Genomic DNA, 25,178 nt, shown 5'->3' on the forward strand with positions numbered 1-25,178 from the left:
ACTGAATGTATAAAAATAAAAATGTGTATATAAATATATATACACATATATATGGAGAGTGTTAAATCCAAAACATGTAGATTTGAGATTGCGGTTTTTATTTATATTGTACATATTTTCCTGTATAAAATGTCCTTATGAGGAAGTGCAGGAGAGATAAGTTATATGTGAAATGATGAATGTGCTATTTTTGTTACCCATATCCAACTTTTCTTTATGAACATTATGTGATTCCTTAAATATTGTACATGTACATGTAAGAAAAGAATACATTTGAAATTATTAGAAATTTAATTAGGACATGCATAGAAGTTTTAGTTTAGGCTAGGTTTAGGGGCCATACTCATCACTGCTCATGGCATACTCTTGTCTATGCTCAAGGATCACTCCTTGTGATACTCAAGGGATCATATGTGGGCTAAGTGATTGAACCCAGTCAGTTATATGCAAGGCAACACCTTAAACCTTGCATTACCTCTTAAGCCCATATTATTTATTATTTAGTTTTAAAAGTTAAGTAGAAACATTTATAGCATCAGCCTTTTTTAATTTTCATACCATTTGCCATTTTCATATCTACCTAGAAATGTTAAAGTGCAGTACAAATTTTTTCACTCATGGGAAAAGATTTTATTCTTATTTAAAAAATCAATGATACTTAGCAGTATACACATTTATTAATCTATAAATACCTGATTACATGATCTGAAGGTTACCAAAATACAAATTTAATATTTTTACTCATAACTTCATCTTTATTTATGATGATAAAATTTCATTACCATTAATCTAATTTTCAGGAGATTAATTTTATAAATTCTTAAATGGTTCATAAAAATTTACCATTATAGTGATATTCAAAGACATATTTATTCTGTTTTCTTTCTTTTCTTGATGTAGCCAGATAATTCCCCATATTATGTTGCTGATATTATTTATGAATGTTCACTAAGAATTTAGTACATTTTTTAAAAATTATTTAAGACCTATACTAACAGGTGTTTGAAGTTTGTTGAGATTTTTTTTAAAAATCAGGCTGTAAACTTTTTAAATACAAATGAAAAATGAGGTTCTTAAAAAATCTCAACTTTACGGGATATGAAACAATTTAAAAATCTTTAAAGGTGTATTGAGAAATACCAGGCTTCTTTTTTTTTTCTTTTTTCTAAAAACACATTTGTCGGGGCTGGAGCAATAGCACAGCGGGTAGGGCGTTTGCCTTGCACGCGGCCGACCCGGGTTCTATTCCCAGCATCCCATATGGTCCCCCGAGTACCGCCAGGAGTAATTCCTGAGTGCATGAGCCAGGAGTAACCCCTGTGCGTTGCCGGGTGTGACCCAAAAAACAAAAAAATAAAAATAAAAAATAAAATAAAAACACATTTGTCATTACCGGAAAGAGATGTCTTTAGGTAAAAGTTTCTATTTTGTAAAAATAATACAAACCCCATGCTGCATAGATAATACAGATAGTTCTGGTTATCAGGTCAACAGGCAGAGAGCAGGCACTTGAGGTCTTCAGCTCCAATCTTTTGTTCATTTCTTATTGCTGGAATTTCATATCCATTACTTCTTATTGGATGACTAAACCAGATGATGGTAAACCGGCATTTACTCAGCTCTTCCCTGCTCAGCCTCAGGAGTGGAGAATTCTCAGCTGGTGGATCAGCTGCATTTGTCTCTGCCATCTGTGGTTTAGGGTTTTCTGGGCATCTGTGACTGTCATTGAAGTTGCGGCGGTACTGACATTGAGGTGGCTACTGATCCTGGGTCTCATCTACTTGATTTTCCTTATCTTCTTCATTGCCATCCTCTTTAGGTTGTCTTTGGCGAGGACGCCCCCTGTGGAATCATGGTTCATACATGTTTTGCCTCCATGTATGTTCTGCCTCACTGGTCTGCCTTGCTTTCCTGCATCCTGGTTGTCAGCACCCTCCATCACTTCTCCCTGCACAGGAGGGTTGGAATACAGGGGTCAATGCCCAGAGGGTCTCCACAATGTAGTAAGGTGGGAACCATGGCCTGCGGTAGGGCCAGAGTTGTTGGGCCTGGCCTTCGGGACCACACTCTGATCCCTCATTCTTTTCCCCACTCTCACTATTCTCATAATTCTGCTGGCAATTGCTTGGAGGACCCCTGCAACGTGGGTAGTGCCTATAGTGGTTCCAATCTCCTGCGTGTTTACTGCCTTGCGCTGGAACTCCACCAGAACCTGTAACATTTGCTGCGTCCGCACCCTTGTCTCCTTCAACAACATCACACTCCACGGTCTCTCCATTTCCTACACTGTGAAGGAACTTACTGGAGTTACTCTTCCTTATGGCAGTCTGGTGGAGTGATAGCATAGTGGGTAGAGCATTTGCCTTGAACGGGCCAACCCAGCAAGCTACCAAGAGTATCCAGCCCCCACAGCAGAGCCTGGCAAGCTACCCATGGTGTATTTGACATGCCAAAAAACAGTAACACGCCTTGCAATGGAGACATTATTGGTGCCCGCTGGAGCAAATGGATGAATAACTGGACTACAGTGCTACAGTGCTATGGCAGTCTGGTGTACAAATACATCTTCCTTGATGTCATTCCTGTTGATGAAACCATATCCGTTCCTTACATTGAACCATTTTACTGTTCCCCAAACTTTTGTTGCGATGACATTGTTTGGTGTCAGGGCAGTTTGGACTCCTCCCAGAGTGTGATGGTAACAAGGCTGGCAGCTAGAGCGGGGCTGCTCGGGGCTCTTTGGGGTAGGCCCTCCACTCCCGAAAACTAATGGAGCTAGTATATGTTCTTAAAGTCATTGACTCAAAATTATAAAATCCACAATCTTCACAAAGGGTAAAGGTTTATTATAGGTTTCATATTATTTTAATTATTAGGTAAGTTAAATTGTATTTTATTATGAAAATATTTTAGATTAAAATATTTTAATTATACTAAAAATAATTATCTCTTATACTAAATATAAATATCACCTCTTTCTTGCATACCAAATAAAACAATATACTATTCACTGTCACTATCATCCTGTCACTCATTGATTTGCTCGAGTGGGCACCAGTAATGTCTCCATTGTGAGACTTGTTATTGTTTTTGGCATATCGAAAACAGGTAGCTTGCTAGCCTCTGTCATGCAGACTGGATACTCTTGGTAGCTTGCCGGGCTCTCCGAGAGGGGCGGAGGAATCGAACCTGGGTCAGCCGCGTGGAAGGCGAATGCCCTACCTGCTGTGCTATCGCTCAGATTCTTAAAATTTAAGTTTAACAAGTAGTACTTTTAAACACCAAAATATTACATAAAATTTAAAAAGAATTTATAAACAACAAAAACATGGAGGCAGAAATAGTTCTCTTATCTGTATAAACATAAATTAAACAATTTAACATGATTAGAGTAAATCGACTTTCAGAAAAGTCTCAAAATAGATGATAAACATTGAAATATTACTAGAATATTATTTTAATTTTTAATTACAGTTGAAGCAATAGTATTATTGCTTAGAATAGTATTAATATTTAAACATCCAATGATACTGTACAGCATCCATCACTAAAGTTCCAATTTCTCTCTCTCCACTGCTGTCCCTACATCCTTTGTTTGTCCTCACATTCCCCCTTCCCCAGTCAAGTTCCTGATAGAAGCCTCAGTTCTATTATGATTTGTTTTCATTCATCATTATCTATTCATAGGCTTGTTTCTCTTTTTTTGTTTTGTTTTGTTTTGGGGTCACTCCCAGTTGTGCCCAGAGGTTACTCCTGATTCTACACTCAGGAATCACTGCTGGCAGGCTCTAAGAATCATCTGGGATGCCAGAATGGGATTGGTCAACCATGCGCAAGTCAAACACTCCACTTGCTACACCATTGCTTGGTCCCAAAAGCCTTGTTTCTTAGTATAACAACTATGACTGAGGTCATTTCATGTCTTTTTACTAATTTATTTCATTTGACAAGAGGCCCTCTAACTCTAACCATGTTGTAGCATGGTTAGAAACAATAACCAAGAAACAATAAACAAGATCTGAAAACAATCCAAATAACAATATTGCACTGTAGCACTGTCATCCCATTGTTCATTGATTTGCTCGAGCGGGTACCAGAAACATCTCCATTGGGAGACTTGATATTACTGTTTTTGGCATATTGAATATACCACAGGTAGCTTGCCAGGCTCTGCAGTGCGGGTGGGATATTCTTGGTAGCTTGCTGGGCTCTCCAAGAGGGACAAAGGAATCGAACCTGGGTCAGCTGTGTGCAAGGCAAACGCCCTACCCTCTGTGCTATTGCTCCAGTCCTAACAGTAGTATTATATAAGGGCTGGAGCGATAGCATAGCAGTAGGGCATTTGGTTTGCACACGGCTGACCCAGGTTCGATTTCTCTGCCCCTCTTAGAGAGCATGGCAAGCTACCAAGAGTATCGCACCCGGAAGGCAGAGCCTGGCAAGCTACCCATGGCATATTCAATATGCTAAAAACAGTAACAATAAGTCTCAGAATGAAACATTACTGGTGCCTTCTTGAGCAAATCGATGAGCAACGGGATGACTTTGACAGTTTTAAGAAAATTAGAGTATTTATGTAAATAGTGTGGCAATGAAAAAATATGTGCAACTATCTTTTAAAATTTATTTTGTATGTGTGTGTCTATGTGTGTGTGAGGGAGGATTGTGCTATTGAGATAGATACTAAAGGAATAAAGTTGACAGCTAGTAAGATAGATCCATTTTCAATTTTTAAGAGGTATCTAGAATGTTTTCCATAGAGGCTGAACAATGAAACCAATAGTCAAAGTTGATTACATTTTTTGCTACATATTTCTAACATTGACAGTCTCTGACCTTTCACATGTAGGCCATTCTCACAGAAATGGATTAATATATCATTGTTGTTTTGATTTGCGTTTTCCCTATCCAAAGAAGATAAAATACTTTTCATGTGCCTGTTTGCCACATGTAAGTGTTCTTTCAAGAAGAATCAGTTCAGCAGTTCATGCCACATTTTGCTTTTGTTTTTGGAATTAGAAGACTTTACCAAGCCTATTGACATGAGGAATACATTTTCAGATTGATAGAACAGGATTATGTCAATAATTATGTCATTTCCTCAATAATTCCCTAATATGCATAATATATGTGTATACATGTATATACATGCATATTCACATAGTTTTATAGGCATTCATTCATTCTCATATTCCTATTGTAAATACAGAATTTAGTAAGACAGCTCTTTATCAACATAATTAAGTGACTATTCTGGAAGATATCTTCTAACGTAACTGTTCTGATGCAACAAAGTGAACTGTGAACTATAAATATTCTTTACAATCAGACTATAATTAATTAAATGAACCATGCTATCTTAATCTAAGATTTTTTTTACCAATTAATGAGAATTATGCTTGAATCTGCCTAGAATCAAAGAAGGTCAGTGTTTCAAGTGAGAGTCTATAAGGGGTAGATAGTATTATTTTAATCATTTATTTAAAAAGAAATACTTGGGCTGGAGTAATAACACAGCAGTTAGGGCGTTTGCCTTGCACATGGTTGACCCGGGTTCAATTCCCAGCATCCCATATGGTCCCCTGAGCACCGCCAGGAGTGGTTCCTGAGTGCAGAGCCAGGAGTAAGCCCTGTGCATCACCAGGTGTGACCCAAGAAGCAAAAAAAAAAAAAAAAAGAAAAATTAAAAGAAATACTTGGTTAAATATAAAATAGTCAAATACTTATTTTTAAATAAGAAAAAAGAAATAAATACCTATTTACATATACCTTTAAATAATACTTATTTATAATAAACAAGTATTTTGTAAAAAGAGCAAAGTTCATAAATATGATGAGGTTGGGTCAATTTGTGTGTTATAATCATGGGTTTATTAGAGATTTGTATATTGTTAAAATATATTTAATATTAATAATATAAGGAAACCAAATCTTCTTCAGAGAAATGTAAATTTATAATGGTACTTACTATATTGTAATATTCTGAGTTTGCAGTCTATATTTTCATACCTTAAGTGTCATTATTTCTATTCATTCATTGTTCATGAATACAAAAACTTCGTCAATACAATCTAGAAAATTACCCCATTCAAAGGGAGAGAAGCAGGAAGGAGAAATGTATTATATATTTAAGTTCTGAAGTAGAGGGATGGAGCCAACAAAATTCTGGGGAAATAATCATACATGGGCATAAGCAGCTGTACAATAGTTTTATTCCCTATGAATATGTAAAAATGCAGCAACTGAAGGTCAAAACAGATATTGAACAAAAAATATGAGTTTCAAAATAATATTTTATTTTTATATTTCCCCATCTATAATACTTTATAGCAACTCTGTACACATGTCACCACATCTTTCTTGCTGTTTCTCTCTTGTGTATAGAGAATGAAGATGAAGTGGGAGATGCCTTGTTAATCATGGAGTGTTACCATTCGTTTGAAGAGTGTAGCCTTAGTAGTATCTAGTGGATTTCTCCTTATAACTTCTTAAGCAGAATTGCTTCACCTATGTACCCTTCGTCCGTTGGTGCCCCAGGAGAGAGAGTCCCTGAGTGACTCTTTCATATCATGCTAAAAGCTTTCTGTTTCTGAGATCAAGAGATATCTGTGAGACCAAATAATTGTGGGCCTTCTGTTAGCAGAAAGTAAGGAGATACCTTTTAATAGGAAGTATATTGATTTCTACTGTTCTGTTCGTGTAAAACTGAACAAATTCTTCCTTGTGTTGCTCTTTCTGTGTCATGTGCATTGCTGTATCCTTTAATTGAGAATATAATAAACTTTTTTAAAGATGGTCATTTAATCTCTCCCTATGTGTGAGTTCCAAAACATAATACTATGCATATATTAAAATATTTAACTTTGAGCTAAAGAGATAGTACAGCAGGCGGGGTATTTTCCTTGCACACAGTTCACTGTATACATATGAGAAAGCACTCCATAATAAGGCTAATTATTCATAAACAGCAAGTTATTGAGGTACCAAAGCTTAGCTTCGTTTATGTATAGAAGAGTCAAGAGAGAGGTGGACTTGATAGCAAGTGGTGGAATGGAAACTAAGTGACGCTCATTCCTTGACAGTAGACTGCTTTCCATTGTAGGAGTGGAGGGAAAAAAAAAGCTTATTAAAGGCTTAAAATATCTAAGTTTTACCTGGGAACAAAAAGGAGCCTTGAATGGTGAGTTACTTGATATGTGAGTGCCTCAAGTTTCATGTAATTGGGCTGATAGGACTTTCCCATTGTGAGATGTGCAAAGGAACAGCACAGAAGCAAAATTATCCATGTAACAGTGGGGTCTTGTGGTCAGAAAGTGGATTGTACTGCCAAGGCTAGACACATACTCAGCTCCCAGAAGGCACAGAAACAGTTCTCATTTATTCTTTGAGACTCAACAGACGAATGAAATGGGTAAGAAACCCATGAAAAAAATACAGAACTCTTTTTGGATGATCAGTGGGAGGGACACCACATATTATTTTACTTTTTGTTCAAAACAGAAATCTTTGATCTATCTAGAGTAACCTAATGTGACAAGTTTCACTATCAATTATAAGATGTTAAGCCAAATATATAGAAAAACAAAAGCAAAATAGTTATAAAGACATTTGGATAAATTTATTGATTTTTCAAAAGCAAAGTACAGTGTAATAGAAAACCAATATTTTGTGGTCATAAAAAAAAAATGTACCTTAGTGATCTCTGAGTAACTGCCAGAAGTGTAATTGCAAATGGCCCCAGTGCTATTCTTTGTAATTCTAAACTGCATTTCTGCTGAAGTCACAAATTGAAGAGATTGCTCTTAACTAAAGACAAAGTATGGCCAGGAATGCTAAAGTCTATTCTTGAAAGATGCATCACTTACTAATAAAGTAACTGTTCTATACCCTTGGTATTAATTCCATAGAATTGTACTGACTCTAAGACACAAACCTCCACATCGATGCCCCAATCTTTCTCCTTTCACTTGTTCCTTCACTGTTTATGTGTTGGTATATATGTGTGGTGGTCAAGGTTCACTCAGAGTCCTTTATCACATTTCTCTCACAAGTTTTGATCCTAATGATTTGTACTTTTCATCCAGTTTTTGTGCTCCTTCTCTAAGGATTCAAACTAACACAAATATCAGACCAGTTAATACATAAACAAAAATGGGTTTGAGAAAACTAAAAACTTTAAAACATTCAAAAGTTCTAGTTCTTCCATCATTGACAAATACATTAATTTATTTAGTGTTACAAATTTTTTCTTCATTTAATTGTTCCTGATTTTGAAAAAATTTAAATGACTGTCTATGCTTTTCTTATAAACTTAAGTGAAGATACAATAACACAAAAGATACTATCAATTATGTAGAAAGCATTTATCTTATTATTCTCTGTCCTTTCTAATATCTATATATTTTTAAAAATGTCTACTGCATGGAAAAATTGGAAAAGTATGGAAAATATGTAAGCAATATGGAAAATGAACCATTGGTATTAGGAGAATTTTTTTTAAATGAGAACAGTTTTACACCACTATGATCAGAAATTCATTTATACTCTCTACTTTTATGCACTCTTCACAAGTTCATTTAGGTTGTATGTGCATGCTATGTTAAAATGCGCCAAATTTTATCTAGGCACGAGTGTCACAGACTTGACAGCAATAAACAAAAATCCATAGTTTTTGTTTTGTGGATTTCACATTTTAGTGACAAACAGTAACTATAAACATTGTGTTGCTTATTGTAAGGAATGTAAAAAATGTAGCACTGTAGCACCATCTCTTCCATTGTTAATATATTTGCTCCAGTGGGCACCAGTAACATCTCCATTGTGAGACTTGTTGCTCTTTTTGGCATATCCAAAGGCAATGGAAAGCTTGCCAGGTTCTGCCTTGGGGGCAGGATACTCTCCATAGTTTGCCAGGCTCTGGAGAGGGATGGAAGAATCAAACCTGGGTCAGTTACGTGCTAGGAAAACACCTATCCGCTGTGCTATTGCTCCAGTCCACACTGTAAGGAAAAAAAAATAAAGCAAAAAAAAGGATAGGATGGTTTGTCAATGGTTTGATACATAAAGTTTCAGAAACTTAAAACTACATGTTATAATGGAATATAATAATAGAATGTTGTTAATTTCAGTTACTGGAATGACAATGGCCACAGTAAATAGAGTATAACTGTTCTACAGCTCTGAATTTGTGGTAGATGGAATGATGGGACCTGCAGGGGTGGAGGATGTTCTGATGGAAAGTGTGTTTTTTATTATTGTATGTATAAAATTCAATTATTAACAGTATAAATTTTGATGCTTAAAATATTTGAATAAAATATAGACAGCATATCTTATTTATTGTTCAAGAAAAATAATACATTAAACGGCCAAAAATGACATATTGAAAGAGTGATACTGAAGTATTGACCTCAAGAAAGTGATAAAGTGTGCCCTATAAATATAATGGCTTGGCGGGGAGAAGGGGCACTTATTCAAGATAGACGACTAAACGACAAAATATTATGGCAGAGTCATGTTCAGGCTGAGAAAGAGCAAGGAAATAAATGTCTTTACTAGAAATAATAGGGACAGATTGTTATAGAAATTTAGGTCAGGGTATTTTATGAGATGGAATATTAGATCATTTAGTTCTTATTTCTAGAAAAGTTTTTTTAAAAATAAGTGACACGCAGTAATTTGACTTAACAGAATCATTATGGCTTCAGTGTTGAAACTACACTGCATATGACCAGATATAAAGTAGTTATTGGACTATCCAAATATTCTAGAATAAATTGCATTGAATTGTGGCAAATTAGTTGCAATGAGTATCTTGATCATGGGTCATATACTTACCTTGAATTTAAGATTAATTAATCTGTCAATGTTGTAGAAGTGAGCACAAGAACAAAGAATAATTAAAATAAATGTTCTTTTTAATTCCTCCTTAAGGAGACTACAACTAGAGTTACTAATGGAGAAAAAAGATAGTAAGAGGAGTTTCAGGCATTTTATGTTGGCAAGTAAAATTTGAAATTCCTTGTAGACAACTCAGTGAAGTTTCCTACTCAGCAAGTTTTTTAGCAGAAAGGTTTATCCATACACTTAACATTTGACATAACAACAGTAGAGGGATCATTAAGGAAAGTGTATGGATTTAGAGACAGAGACATTTAAGAACTAAGAGCTTACATAAGAAAGTGGTCTGGGAGTTTCGAAGGGGCAAAGGGAAGTGGAAAGGAATGAACTAGAAGCATGTAAGAGTTAGATGAAGTGAGTTTCACAGACACTAAGAAACAAGTAACATATATCATGTAGGTTAAATATTTCAGATGATGTGAGTAGGTGGGCCCCCTGAACTAACCATAAATATATATGATGATGATTCATTTTCAGTGAAAACGTAGAATTAAGAATCTAGTCAGAAAAATGTGGAACATTCTTTAACAGAAGACAAATTAGCAAACTGGTGGAGAGCAAAGTGAAAACAAGAGGGAAAATCACAGCTAAAAGATAATTAATAACTTGTTTTAAATCGATAAAAATGGCATACAGTTCATAAGGGAAAGTTGACTAAACATAAGAAATAAATGTTTTCATCTTTTTTTTTTGAGAAGACAAGCATAAATGTGATCTATTCAGATGATTACGTCATAGTGTATTTGGAGAAGAGGCAGTGACTGACTTCTCTGTATCTTCTCAGACTATTTTTCACTTATTTCTGTCATTTTTTCACTTTGACTTTTTTAGTGAATTTTGTGCCAAAATTCTTTGGTGCTAACTTATTATATCTGTAGAAAATAGGCACAGGTTGGTGCAAGGGATATGGGGAAGAAACAATGGTGTATAGAGTTAACACCTCTGCAGATGGCCTTCGGTGATGCTGTCACTGGAATAATACTCAATATTTAAATTTTTGTGAGAAAATTTGCAGGGATCTTCCACAAGCTCTTCAAAGAATACTCAAAGATTATTGACACCACATTCCAGAGTGGTGACCAACGTCTTATAATAGTTTCACTGGCTTTGCTTCTTTACTAAGTCTGAGTTTTCCACAACCCAATTTACCTTTAACAATTTCCTCTTCAAAATTGTATGTGGTATTAACTGATATCTAAAATATTCCTACTTTTGGCCCCCACCTGCCTCCCCCCATAAATCCACCATAACTAGGACTCCTTACACACACTTTCGGAGTTCTCTAGAAATCAATATGTGAATTGACAATTTTTTTTTAATTATTATTGATCTGGGGGGCAGTTGAAGACATCCAGAACCCAGCCACAGCCATGCTCAAGGCCACTCTTCATGTGTTCAGACAAGACTCATGCATGAAGGAACTGGAAGAGGAACCCAGATGTGCGGGACCCGGGACCGAGATGGTCAAAGCTGCTCAGATCGGGACTGGGCCTCTTCCACCCAGATCCCCCATATTCCAGTAGCTAGGCAGTCATACCCAGAAACTGCCCCCTGCCCTGGCACTGTGTAATACCATCAATGGCCAACATGCAGAGACTATAAAGCCAAGCTTCTGGATGCAATGTGGCTGCACAACTTCTGATAGCCTAGTTCTCCATCTTGGAGAGCCTGCCAAGCTACCGAGAGTTTACTGCCCACACGGGGAAAACCTGGCAAGCTATCCATGACGTATTCATATGTCAAATATAGTAACAATGATGGGTCTCATTCCCCTGACCCTGAAGAGCCTCTAATGTGGCACCATTGGGAAGGATGAGTGAAGAGAGGCTGCTAAAATCTCAGGGCTAGGATGAATGGAAACATTACTGGGCCCACTCGAGCAAATCTATGATCAATGGGATGACAGTGATACAGTGATTGATTTGGGAGCCACATCTGCCTGTGCTCACGGTTTACTCCTGCATCTGTGCTCAGGAATCAGAGATGCTCATAGACTTTAGGAGTTTCCAGGGATTGAACAAATGTCAGCTACATGTAATGCAAGACTCCTACCCACTGTACTATATTGATAATGCAGAGAATCAAACATCTTTAAGTTATAAACAATTATAGGCTGGCAAATTTCTTAATAAAAGCATAGGATAATTTCTGTGCTAAAACAAAATATTTCTTATAAAAGGACAACAATATTTATATTTTGTATGACAACTATCAGAGCTGAAGGGATTAGTACAGAGAGTAGGGTATTTGCCTTGCATGCGGCCAAGCTGGGTTTGATTCCTCAGTCCCCCTTGGAGAGCCTGACAAGCTACCAAGAGTATCTCACACACATGGTGGAGCCTGGCAAGCTACCTGTGGCATATGTGATATGCCAAAAACAGTAACAACAATTCTTACTATGGGAACATTACTGGTGCCTACTAGAGCAAATTGATGAGCAATGGGATGACAGTGATGACAGTGACTGTTACAGTGACAGTTGACAGATGATAACTATAAGTCTATCACGAATCATGAAATTCTATTAATCATTGATTTCTCTGGCGGGCTCAGTAACATCTCATTTTGTCCTTTGCCTCAGATCTTAGAAGTCTATCTAGACTCGGCCCTCCTAACGATGTTGTCAGGGGATTGAGATCCAGCTTGTTACTGGATTTTGCATATGAATACATCATGGGATGCTTGCAGGGCTGTCCCATGTGGGCAGGAAACTCTCAGAAGATTGCCAGTTTCTCCCAGAGGAAGAAGTAGGCTAAAGATATCGCTTCTGGGAGCTTGCTTTCAAGTCTCTCTCTGGATGTTGGCCGTTGATGGGATTACACACACCTGGGTTCCTCTGCCAGTACCTTCATGCATGAGGCCTGTCCGAACATGTGGAGAAGGGCCACCAGCATGGCTGTAGCTAGGTTCCGGTGGTCTTCGGCCTCTGGGAGCTCTAAATCAGACTCCGTTAATTTGTAAGGCCAGACCTTGCTAGGACAGTGAACTTGTATTGTAAGTTAATATTGCCTTTCTCCTCTCCTTATGTCTTTTGAATAGTTTACTTTAGAGCAATGTCCTTTCTGTATGGACAAAGAAAGACGGTTGTTAATATGCTTTGGTAACATGAGATTTAATTGGCTTCGAATATTATTCACTCCTGGACATCTGCTTTCTCGACTTAAGCCTCAGCTGCCCTTACTTCCTAGCACCCCAAAAGCAGGGTTCCGATGAGGGACGGGACGGACCCAGGGCAAGCGGTGAGTGCCTGCTGGACAGGGAAGGGGCCTCAGATCTGGTAATCGAAGTCATCGTGAGCACCAAGAATGACCGCATCTTCTCAGAGGCCATCCTCCTGGGCATCGCACTGTGGGACGACAGGAACACGCAGACGCAGTATTCTTTCTATCAGCAGCTGCACGAGCAAAAATAGAAAAAATTTTCAAAGTTCTCTATGACCAAATGAAGGTGGCTCAGAAAGAGATCAGATCCATGGTCACCGTGAGCACCACAGACCTGGGCAGTAAGGGGACAGACGACGACAGCGAGTGGCTGATGGCCAGCCCCTGCCCACGAGGTACAGGCACCCGTGCTGTACTGGGAAGGGAGGCCGATGTGTAGGTCTATCTCCCTCTCTCCCCCTTTCACTCCCTCCCTCTCTCCGCCTCCCTCTCTCCCCCTGCCTCTCCCTCCCTCTTTATCCCTCCTTCCCTCCCCCTCCCTCCGTCTCCTTTACTCCCTCCCTTCTTCTATCTCTACCTCTTTCCCCCTCCCTCCCCATCCCTCTCTCCCCCTTTTACTCCCTTCCTCTCTCCCTCCCTTCATTTATCTCTCCTGCTCCCTCTCTCCCTCTCCCTCACTCTCTCCCTCTCCCTTTCCCCCTCTCTCCCTCACTCTCCATCTCCTTCTCTTTTCCTCTTACTCTCTCCCTCCCTCCCTCTCTCTCCCTCCCTCCCTCTCTCTCCCTCTCTCCCTCTCCCTCTCCCTCTCCCTCCCCTCTCCCTCCCCCTCTACCTCTCTCTCTTCTCTCTCCCTCTTATCCTCTCTTGTGTAAAAACAAAAAAGAATGGGAGGGGGACATCCAGGACAGGCACTGTCTCTCCCACCACCTGCATTCAGTAGTCTCCAGCCGCTTCCCCACCCAGGGGAGGTTGATGGCAATGATGAGGCAGGCAAAGGAAGGAATGAAGCCAAGCTGGTTGGTCTCAATTGTAGTTTATTCCAATCTCCTCTCTATCTGCTTCTTTCCAGAACCCTCTCTTACAGCCAACTTAAATCCCCCAGCATGAGGAGTTGGGGCTTACACATAGGTGTGGTCACAATCAACAGGGGTAAAATTCTTTCCCTCAGGGGATGCTTCTTCTAAGACAGATTCTCTTTCAGCAGGACACCCACCCAAGAGTGGAATCCCATGGGTGTGTTTCTTCTCTCCTTGTCCAACTAACATATAAGCATTCATAATATCAATCATTTTGTATGGACATAGCAAGAGATGCATTAAGCTTATAGAACTGCTCTCCTGGAGTCATCTTGATCTCAGACTACAGTGCTCAGGCCAGATTAGTCTTTCCTATCCCTAGCAGGGTCTTAGTCTCGTCGTTGCTTTTGGATCATGACATGACATGTCCATGACCAAACTCTTAACATATAGTTAAGCATTAGGCACTTTGGCCAGGCCCATCTCGATGCCAGGGTATCACATAACTCACCACTTGCCCCTATGAGTCTACAGCAATAAAAATAAAAATTGAAAAAGTATCTCAAATCCTTTTTCTTAATAAGCAATGATAACATAGGCCATCAAACTAATTCAGGTATTATGTGCCCGCCCAGACAACTTCCACCTTGATGGGCTGGAGCAATAGCACACTGGGTAAGGCATTTGCCTTGCACATGGCCGACCTGGGTTCGATTCTCAGCATCCCATATGGTCCCCTGAGCACCACCAAGGATAATTCCTGAGTGCAGAGCCAGGAGTAACCCCTGTGCATCTTCAGGTGTGACCAAAAAAAAACAAACAATCTCCACCTTTATCAAGGACATTTTGCAATAGCTGTTGACTGTTTTGGCAGTCACTGGGAAGTGTAATGTTATCTAAGATAAAAGTATGGCAAACTGCTAAATATCCTATAGTGCACAGCAAAGAGTTTTCCAGCCCCAAATGCCAATAGTATATAATCTGAAAAAAAATTATATATCAAATCAGCATAAGGAATTGAAGTGAGTACAACATTACTAAGACTAGAATTTATGAAATTGATATTAAACATTAATATCAAGTGACTAGCATTTTCCATAGCAAGGGTTATTATCTCATGTTTATAGATGAAAAATGTTTACATAAACCAGTGTTGGCGATGACTACCAACAAAAGGCTTAAGGAGGAGAATTTGGTCAAAAAAATGAATTTACTAAATGTGAGGTTATCTTTAAGAGAGAGAGAATCAACAGACAAAGTTATCCTGGGCATATTCATCTAGGAATTCCACTATTCTAATATCTCCACTATTCTAATATTTAATATCTTATCTAGGCTGGTAGCTAGGCAGTCACACTCAGAAACTAGCGGGTAGGGCGTTTGCTTTCCACGCAGCTGACCCAATTTCAATTCCTCCTCCCCTCTCGGAAAGCCTGGCTAGCTACCGAGAGTATCTTGCCCATAGGGCAGAGCCTGGCAAGCTACCTGAAGCATATTCAATGTGCCAAAAACAGTAACAGCAAGTCTCATAATGAAGACGTTACTGGTGTTCGCTTGAGCAAATCGATGAGCAACAGGATGACAGTGATACAGTGAATATCTTATCTACATTTATGTTTACCATAGAAAGACAATCTATCACAAATAAAATGTTTCTGAATACAGAAAACTGGTGAATTTATTAATACAGCCACATAAATTTCTATTGGTACTAGTATCAGCTACACACAATTCTATTAAATCGAGCAAAATATATCAAAACCATATAAATATTACTGTCCATATTTTGTTTTTGGGGTTTCATTGTGGGCAAGGGAGAGATAGTCCTGGTAGTGCTCAAGACTTACTGGTAATTCTGTGTACAGAGTTCATTCTTGAATGCACTGGGTGGGAAAAGGGCTTATAAAAGTCTGGGGATCAAAGTAGGGCTGGCTATATATAAGGAAAGTACCGTACCCCTGTACTTTCTCCAAAGTTTTATATTTTGTGATTTTTTTTAAGTGTTTGTGCTATGAGTTAGTCTAATTCATTCCTGGAAATTGTATTAACTTTCAAAAAACTGAAGAAGTTATTTTACACAAAGTTTAATAACATCTAAACTCTGAATCACACATAATTTAAATGGCAATTAGATGTCACCATTTTGAGAGGCAGTTTAATTGCTCTTTAATTTCTCTTTATCTTAACTAGTCATCTTCTTTAATTTCCATAAATAGTTCTTTAAAGTGCTAGGGTTAATTCATATACATTACATAAATATATGTTCTATCATATGCACTATATCATCAGCTCAGTGGAAACATTAACTAATAATTATAAAATTCAAAAATTAATTTGTGCAGATTTTCTTTTCTCAATTTTTCTCTGCTTATAAAAGTCACATGAGATCCCCTGATATTAATTGAGTTGTTATATTTCTCAAAGGAATTTCTGTCAAAGCTTGTAGTAATTTCACAGTTGCATAATTATGTCAAGCTCTCTCCCATTCTAGCATCTACCAGGGACTTGTTCTTTTGAGAGAATAAAAATATCATGACTCAACTATATTTTATTTTCTGTTATTAAACATTTGTAGCTAGTATTAATCTCACATATTAAAAATATATGAATCTACTTTGTTTTATTAGTAAATTATTTTGTGCCTTTTGACCAAATATTATATATTTAATAATAGGAAGTGGCAAAAAATTAAAACAAAATAATAGGAAGTGGCATGCAAATTTATAGACTACTTTAAGTGTGGATATTATTAGTTCAAGATAATGTGAAAAAAGATTTTATAATAAGTCACTAGAGGCAGTTGGATCAGCAAACACTGTTTTTAACTATTATGTCAGTGCCATGAAAATCAACATCTTTAAATATTCAGTAGTTAACAGAAGTGATTTCTCTGGCATTCATTTCCAAAGCCAAATTCCAAAGCTGTTAAAAGCTGAACCACCCATAAAACAGCAATCATTTTCCTCATGGCATTTAGATGAATGGTGGAAAATACTCATATAAAGGTCATTTTAAGTGCGTGAAGGCCAAGCCTTTCTCAATTTCTCTCACAGTATAAAATTGTGTGAGATCTCTACTGTGTAAAATTCTTTGTTTAAAGGGCTTTCTGGAACATGGGTTGCTTATTTTTGTTTTCTGTTCCAGCATCAGCTTAATAGTCAAGGATAAAATGGAAAATTTCTCTGTAAAGCAACTTAGAGTTTGGACACTACAAATCCAACTAAAGGGAGTGGGTCTGTACATCATTTCTGGAGGCAACAATGTGAAATGATGGCAAGAAAACTTCAACCCAATTATTAGATGTAGGATAGAAGAAGTTAGAGCGTTTGCAGTAAAACTGAGGTGGCAGTCTCCTCCTAACACCATAGAAAAGTAATCTTATCCTGCATCCCTGTGATCTCTGCCACATCATTTAGTTACATTAGAGGAAACCTACACTATCTTTCGCAAATCATGTGTAACTCTAAGGATAGAGACCTGGAAGTTAGCATATTACCAAATAAATTAATTCATTCCATGGTTTTGTGGCTCCATTTTTCTGATCTCCATTGAGATGAATCCCCAATTCATCTCAGTGAGTTCTAGTCAGTCATAATTAATTGACTTACTCATTATAGGACAACTAAATGTTAACCAAATAGATTTCAATCCATCCATTTAAGCTCACTCTAGTTATCTTCCACCTTGCTCTCTCTCCCCAATTCCCTTGCACTATAACCCCATCAATTTCTGCACAACCACTTTTATTTTCAAAGTATTCATATGAACCTTTGCTAACCGAAACAACCCAGTATCATTTTCCGCCAATAAACCTCCATCATAGGCCTTCCTAGCACTGTTTTATTTCTTTGTGCATGTGTGTTTTTTTCTTTTTTAAACTTATTTTCCCTCTCCAATTAGATATACCAGGAGAGATGTGTCCTTCTCCGCTTTTATTTTAACTTCCTAACAGTTACGCCTTTCTTTTACAAAGTTTTGCTCCTTGCAAAACTGTTAACTTTAATTTTGGTCTCAATTCTCGTTTAGCCTAGGTAAGCAGCTGTTTAGTATGCCCAGGATGGTAGAGGACCTGGGAACAAGAGACCTTCAGTTACAAAACTACAGTGAGTTATTGTCCTATTTTAAACTCTAAGTTATTTTTTTCAGTGTTACTTTTCTCTTAATAATCAAAGATACCAAATGCAAATGACTTACATGTCATGAACACTTCATTTCCAAATCATTCTCTTCTATATTCTCTCTCAAATATATTCTCCCACTGCTCAGCCCTTAAATGTTACTGAAGCCCCAGTTTTTCAAATCTAATAATTCACTGTTGCAATGTTTTGCTCTTTCTGGTTTGGTTTATGCCCTTCCTTATCCATCTTAAGTTCTATGATATATCCTAGGCTGCTGTTAGGACACAGTTCTCTCACCAAGTCTATATACCCTGAGTAGAAAACAAGAGTTTATTCTGAATCATAAAAAAAAAAAAATTGGCCCAATTGACATACAGAACCCAATGTTTAACTGAAGACTAGAAATCCCTAAATAGTAAAATCTACAAACAACATTAATTTTTTGTTTGTTTTGTTTGAGGGTCACACAAGGAGTTCCTCAGGCCTTATTCCTGGCTATGTCCTCAGGGGTCACTCCAGCTGGGGTTTAAGAAACCATATGTTTTGCAGGGGACCAATCAGTCTTGATTTCATGTAAGGGAAGCATCCTACCTAATATATTATCTCTCTGACTCCCAAACAGTGTTTTTTTTATTTCTTTTTAGATTTTTGGGTCACACCCAGTGGTGTTCAGGACCGTAAGATACCAGAGATTGAGCCTGAGTCTCCACATGCAAGGGAAGTGCCCTACCCAATGTCCAATCTTTCTGGCCCCCACATAATATTATTTTGAAGATTAGGGTGAATTCAATTGTGGCCAACAGTATGGTAATGGTAATGGTAATGAATATCAAGAAAAATAAACAGTTCCTCACTGACATACAGAATCAAACACTTGGACTCCACCTAGTTGAATTAGAAAACTAAAAATATGTTGTATGAAATATCATTGATGATTTGGACTACTTGAAATGGGGTCATTTTTTCCTTCGAGTTCAAAATTTGCATATAGAAATACACAGATTTTTTGTATACATATTTTCTATTATTCTGCCCTAAACAATAATGTAATTGTGAGATATTTCTTTCTTTGTCTCTTTCTTTCTTGCCTGCCTGCTTCCTTCTTTCCTTCCTTTCCTCCTTTCTTTCCTTCTTTCTTTCTTTCTTTCTTTCTTTCTTTCTTTCTTTCTTTCTTTCTTTCTTTCTTTCTTTCTTTCTTTCTTTCTTTCTTTCTTTCTTTCTTTCCTTCCTTCCTTCCTTCCTTCCTTCCTTCCTTCCTTCCTCCTTCTTTCTTTCTTTCTTTCTTTCTTTCTTTCTTTCTTTCTTTCTTTCTTTCTCTCTTTCTCTTTCTTTCTTTCATTCTTTCTTTCTTCCTTGCTTTTTTCTTTCTCTTTGTTTCTTCCTTTCTTTCTTCCTTTCTTTCTTCCTTCCTTCATTTCTTTCTTTCTTTCTTTCTTTCTTTCTTTCTTTCTTTCTTTCTTTCTTTCTTTCTTTCTTTTTCTTTCCTTCCTTCTTTCTTCTTTCTTTCTTCCTTCCTTCCTTCCTTCCTTCCTTCCTTCCTTCCTTCCTTCCTTCCTTCCTTCCTTCCTTCCTTCCTTCCTTCCTTCCTTCCTTCCTTTCCTTCTTCCTTTCCTTCTTTCCTTCTTTCTTTCTTTCTTTCTTTCTTTCTTTCTTTCTTTCTTTCTTTCTTTCTTTCTTTCTTTCTTTCTTTCTTTCTTTCTTTCTTTCTTTCTTTCTTTCTTTCTTTCTTTCCTGTCTTTCTTTCTGTCTTTCTTTCCTGTCTTTCTATCTCTTTCTCTCTTTCTTTCTCTTTCTCCCTTTCTTTCTCTCTTTTTTTGTCTCTTTCTCTCTCTTTCTCTCTTTCTTTCTTTTGTGGAGTCGCTGGTGTTTTCTATGGATAACACCATGCTATGTGCAAATTGTGAAAATTTAACTCCTTGTAGAAAGCTTGAGTGATAACACAGTGGGTAGGGCATTTGCCTTGCATGTGGCCGACCCGGGTTCGATTCCTCCATCCCTCCCAGAGATCCTGGCAAGCTACCGCACTTATCGGCCCACACGGCAAAGCCTAGCAAGCTACTCGTGGAGTATTCAATATGCCCATACAATAACAAGTCTCACAATGGAGATGTTACTGGTGGCCGCTCAAGCAAATCGATGAACAACAGGATGACAGTGCTACATTGCATTCTCTTTGATTTACTTTCCTTACCTAATCACTGTGGTGAGAACTTCTAAAACTATACTGAATAAATAGCAGAGGTGGACATACTTGCCTTTAATCTGATTTTAGCTGGAAGCTTTACGGTATTTTGTCATAATATATGGTGTTGCTTTAGCTTTTTCATAAATGGTTGCAAATATCTGAAGTTAATCGTTATATACATATTTTATAGAGGAATTTTATCATGAATGAATGTTTTATCTTACCTAAGCTTTTTTGTGTGTCAATTAATAGTTATGTTATTGTATTCTTTCAGTTATTAATGTGGTATGTTACATTACTTTATTTGCATACCTTCCATACATCCATTAAAGTCATACCACTAACAATATTGTATGATCCTTTTTATAGATTGTTGGATTTATTTTACTGATATTTTGGTATCTTTGTGTCAATATTCATTCAGATGGGGCTGGAGCAATAGCACAGCGGGTAGGGTGTTTGCCTTGCACGCAGCCGACCTGGATTCAATTCCCAGCATCCCATATGGTCCCCTGAGCACCACCAGGGGTGATTCCTGAGTGCAGAGCCAGGAGTAACCTCTGAGCATTGCCGGGTGTGACCCAAAAAAGCAAAAAAAAAAAAGAAGAAGAAAAAAATATTCATTCAGAATATTGGCCTTTAAGTTTATTCATATATACATATAGATACACATAGATATCTCATTGTTGTTTTCATTTGCATAAGAACCAAAGAGATTTCTCTGAAGCAAATAGCATAATAAGCAATTCAGTTAAAAATAAAATTTAATCAGTGAATATTTAAAAATGTAATACAGAAATGTCTATATGAAAGGAGTTCAGAAAGGGAAACCACCAAGAAAAAATCTAAGTATGGTCTATCTGGAATTATAGGGTTAATGGAAAAGAAATGGAATATTGTACAATTTTAGTCTAAAGTAAATTTTGACCTGTGAGTGTATTTCACTTGAAATATATTCCTAGCATGGTTTGAAGTTAAATAAGGTATAAATTTTAGAGCCGTAAGTAGGAAGAATGAACCTCTCTATGGGAAGTCATCAAAGATGAAGCTGTTGGCTGCCTTCCAGTTAGCAAAAAGCAGAAGTCTTAGAAAGATACTCCTCCACCTGGCAAAGATAATATGTGTAAGAATATTAGTATAGAGTTCTCTGTCTCTCATTCCATCATTATAAAGCCTAGGTTCCCAATATTTTTGGCCCACTTCCTTTTCCAAAAAAAAAAAAAAAAAAAAAAGCACTCTTTGCTCCCTGGGAAATCTACCTCCTTAAAGCTAACAACAACAAAAAACTCCCCCTAATTACAACCAAGGTTGTTACTGCTGACCACTGCATAGCTGCATTGCAGATAAGAGTCTGTGCTGTGACAGGTGCCAAGTGGCTCCAGATTCATCCAGGCTCACTGTAAATTGGCCACAAGTTTCAAAATTCAAAGTTACAAAGAAGAGAAATTTTGAGACTCAAGACAGCAGGATTCAAATAATGGGAGAAACAGATATCAGAGACTGAGCCTAGAAATGTTACTGTCTACTGGTTTATAAGTTCTCTTAGCTAGAACATTAGCTGGGACCACCACTCTAGGCCTAATAATGCCATTTATCTCTTAGTTGCCACACTGAGTTAGGGTCCCAGTCTACATCTCTGGCTAGGATTTTGAGAGAACTCTCTGACATTGCATTGGTCTGTAATGCAGTTCTGGGAATCCTTTCTGTTAAGTAAACCTTTAGGAAGATGCTGCTTTGATACTGGCTCAGAGAACTTGGAGTTGGTTGCCTTGGCCCACAATGATTTGTTTATGTTTTCAGGATAACAAGGATTGCTGACTCTTTCCCTGCCTTCATGTGCTAAAAATTATGAACAATATCACTGACTCTGTCTGAGTAACTTACAGAGTGCACTAGATTTTAAAGTTACAGACTGAAGCTGTTTATAATGTGGTCTAAATTAGAGTATCTCTTGATAAGTGACAAAGGAAAACTGAGGGTTCCTCTTGTAGTTAGGAGCAGGGGGAGAGCTGTAGTGCCAAATTTGAGAAACACTGAAGGGCAAAGATCACACTACAGACAACAGGGTTCACTAGTCTTCACTTATATTTGGTCCATTTCAAGGCTTTACCAAATTTATTATGAATGGCAATATGTAAGACAGAGGGGAGTTTGAAATAATGTATAAACTATGTCTATCATATAAAAGTAGAACATATCCCTTGATGATTTGCTGCAAGTTTAAGTAGAAATGCATTCTTTTATTGGAGATAAAATTTGAAATCTTTGTCATTTGCTCTTTACAGAAATGGGCAAAAGAAAGAGTTTCATCAGGCAACATATTTGGTCTTGTTAGTACACTGGCAAAGGTTGGGATGGAGGAAGAGGGGAGGATAGCTTGATTCAATCTCTGATTCCCTAATTAACACAACAAATATTGAAAGCAGCCTATATAGAAACTCGAATTTTGGTTTACATTGGAATATATAACATATGAACATAATTGAAGGAGAGTACCAAATAATTAATGCAAAGCAAATTATAAGTAGAAATTAGCGGCAGAGGAATTATAAGTACTGAGGAGTTTGAATAATAAAGAACTGAAACAGAGAAAACTGTCTTCTTTTGTACTGATCTCTCTGGCTGTCACTCCTGCACAATTATCTTTCAGTGCATCAAATGCATCATAGCTTTCATTGACTCGGGAAGTCTGTACATGCTGTTATTTCTATTTGAAATACTCTTTCTTAGTATTCACTTCTTTTCACCTATGCAATGACTGTGCTTTGTTAAAATCTCATCTCTAACAAAGCATCCAGGATAATTCTTTTCTAATCTTCCTAAACAAGTTAAATTACATTAGAAATAAATCAGTTATAGTCATTTATTGACTATAGTTGCAATTTAGATCCTATTTGGGTGGTTTTAATAGCTGTTTCTCTCAATGTTCTGTGACTCCTGAAAGTCAAGTTTGTATGTTTTATTTTGTTTGTTTTTCTTCAGTTCTCCAAATATTCTCTAAGGTATTGAATATTTCCTAGCACACTGTATATCCTGAGAATTATTTTACCAAATGAAACAGTGGATAACCTCTCAGTATCTGCATTGAAAACTGTAATGCCTAAAAGTAGAGAGGTAATGGGAAATATTGACTGCCATGGAGGTAATGGAAGGGTGGGAAAGTAGGGGTTATATTGGGGATATTGGTGATGCAGAATGTGCACTGGTGGAGGGATAAGTGTTTGATCATTGTGTGATTTTAACTCAGACATGAAAGTTTATAACTATATCTCATAGTGAATCAATAAAATAAAAAAGAAATAGTGGAAAGATGCTAAATGTAAAATAATAATTTAAAAAAGATTGTTTATGTACGGGCAGGGAAAAGTCAAAAACAGCTAAAAATTTTTAAATTTTTTAAAAAATTAAAAAATTTTTGTTCCGGGCTGGAGTGATAGCACAGCGGGTAGGACATTTGCCTTGCATGCAGCCGACCCGAGTTCGAATCCCACCATCCCATATGGTCCCCTGAGCACCGCCAGGGGTGATTCCTGAGTGCATGAGCCAGGAGTGACCACTGTGCATCACCGGGTGTGATCAAAAAAGCAAAAAAAAAAAAATTGTTGCCCAATAAGTCTAGGATATGTTATAAGGACTCAAAATATAGCACCACAACTATCAAAGCAAAAACTGACACAAAAGTTTACAAAATTTATATTAACAGAACCATTTTTCATGGCTACAATTTATATTAAGCTATTTGTTTTACTTTATCACCTTTAGATATGTAAAATACACAGTTTTAAGTGTACATGATATGAAAAATATGTAAGGATATAAAATTCCATATAGATAAGTAATTTCTCGGTCAGAGTATAAAATTTACTATGAATTGGAATCAATATTAATTCAGTAGAAACTTAAGCATGACTTTCTTTTTACAGTTTGTTTTTATGGGTTACACCTAGTGATTCAGTTTGTTTTTGTGGGTCAGCCTTAGTGATTCTCAGGGCTTATTCCTCACTCTGTGCTTAAGGATCATTCTTGGCAGTACTCAAGGGACCGTATGTGGTGTGAAAGATCACAACAAAGTCCCCCACATACAAGGAAAATGCCATACTTGTTCTAGTATCTTTCCAGCCTAGCCCAGATCTCCTAAAAAATTTTATTACCTGCCAAATAGATTTCCTAGAGCGTCAACAATTTAGTTCATGTAATTTATTTTTTAAATTATTTTTTAATAAATCACTATGAAATACAGTTACAAAGTTTTCAAACTTGATCCACCACCAAACACCCACATACACCCCCTGACACTCCCCCTCTGCCCGTGTGGCAGACATTTTTCACTTTACTCTTTCCTTACTTTGATTACATTCAGGAATCTCACTATTATTATTTGGAGGTTTTCCTCCAATAGTCAGACATCCTGGATGGAATTAATAGATTGTATGTTTTCAATGCGGCCACGCGGTTTGGAGATGTCCCAGTCCCGCATCCCGGACCCGTGTTAGTTTCTGCTCAGTGTCGCCAGGGCTCCATCTGGAGAAGGCGTACCGGCTGTACCTCCTCCGTCTGGCTCCCTGGTGTTGCTGGCCCGGCTGGGGTCCAGAGCATTCTCCAGGCTGCGTGGCTTACCGGAACGCCCGTATTCTTCTCTGTTGAATGTGGCCAGTTCCTGTAATTTAATGGGGCATTGCCATATGAAAATTTTAATAAATTGTTGCTTAAGTTGAGCTACAGTTTATCTCCTATTTATCCTTGGAAAAGGTAAGAAAAATGTATATTTTTACATGCCTTGTGAAAAGAAAACACAGAA

General features: G+C 37.3%; 1 pseudogene; it reads right to left on the minus strand.

Moving 5' to 3' along the window:
• Positions 1-1,611: 1,611 nt before the first annotated feature.
• The window catches only part of LOC101552509 (Y-box-binding protein 1-like), a 31,595-nt pseudogene continuing 8,028 nt past the window's right edge, over positions 1,612-25,178 (minus strand).

The sequence above is a fragment of the Sorex araneus genome, chromosome X (genome assembly GCF_027595985.1).
Source record: "Sorex araneus isolate mSorAra2 chromosome X, mSorAra2.pri, whole genome shotgun sequence".
Lineage (NCBI taxonomy): Eukaryota > Metazoa > Chordata > Mammalia > Eulipotyphla > Soricidae > Sorex > Sorex araneus.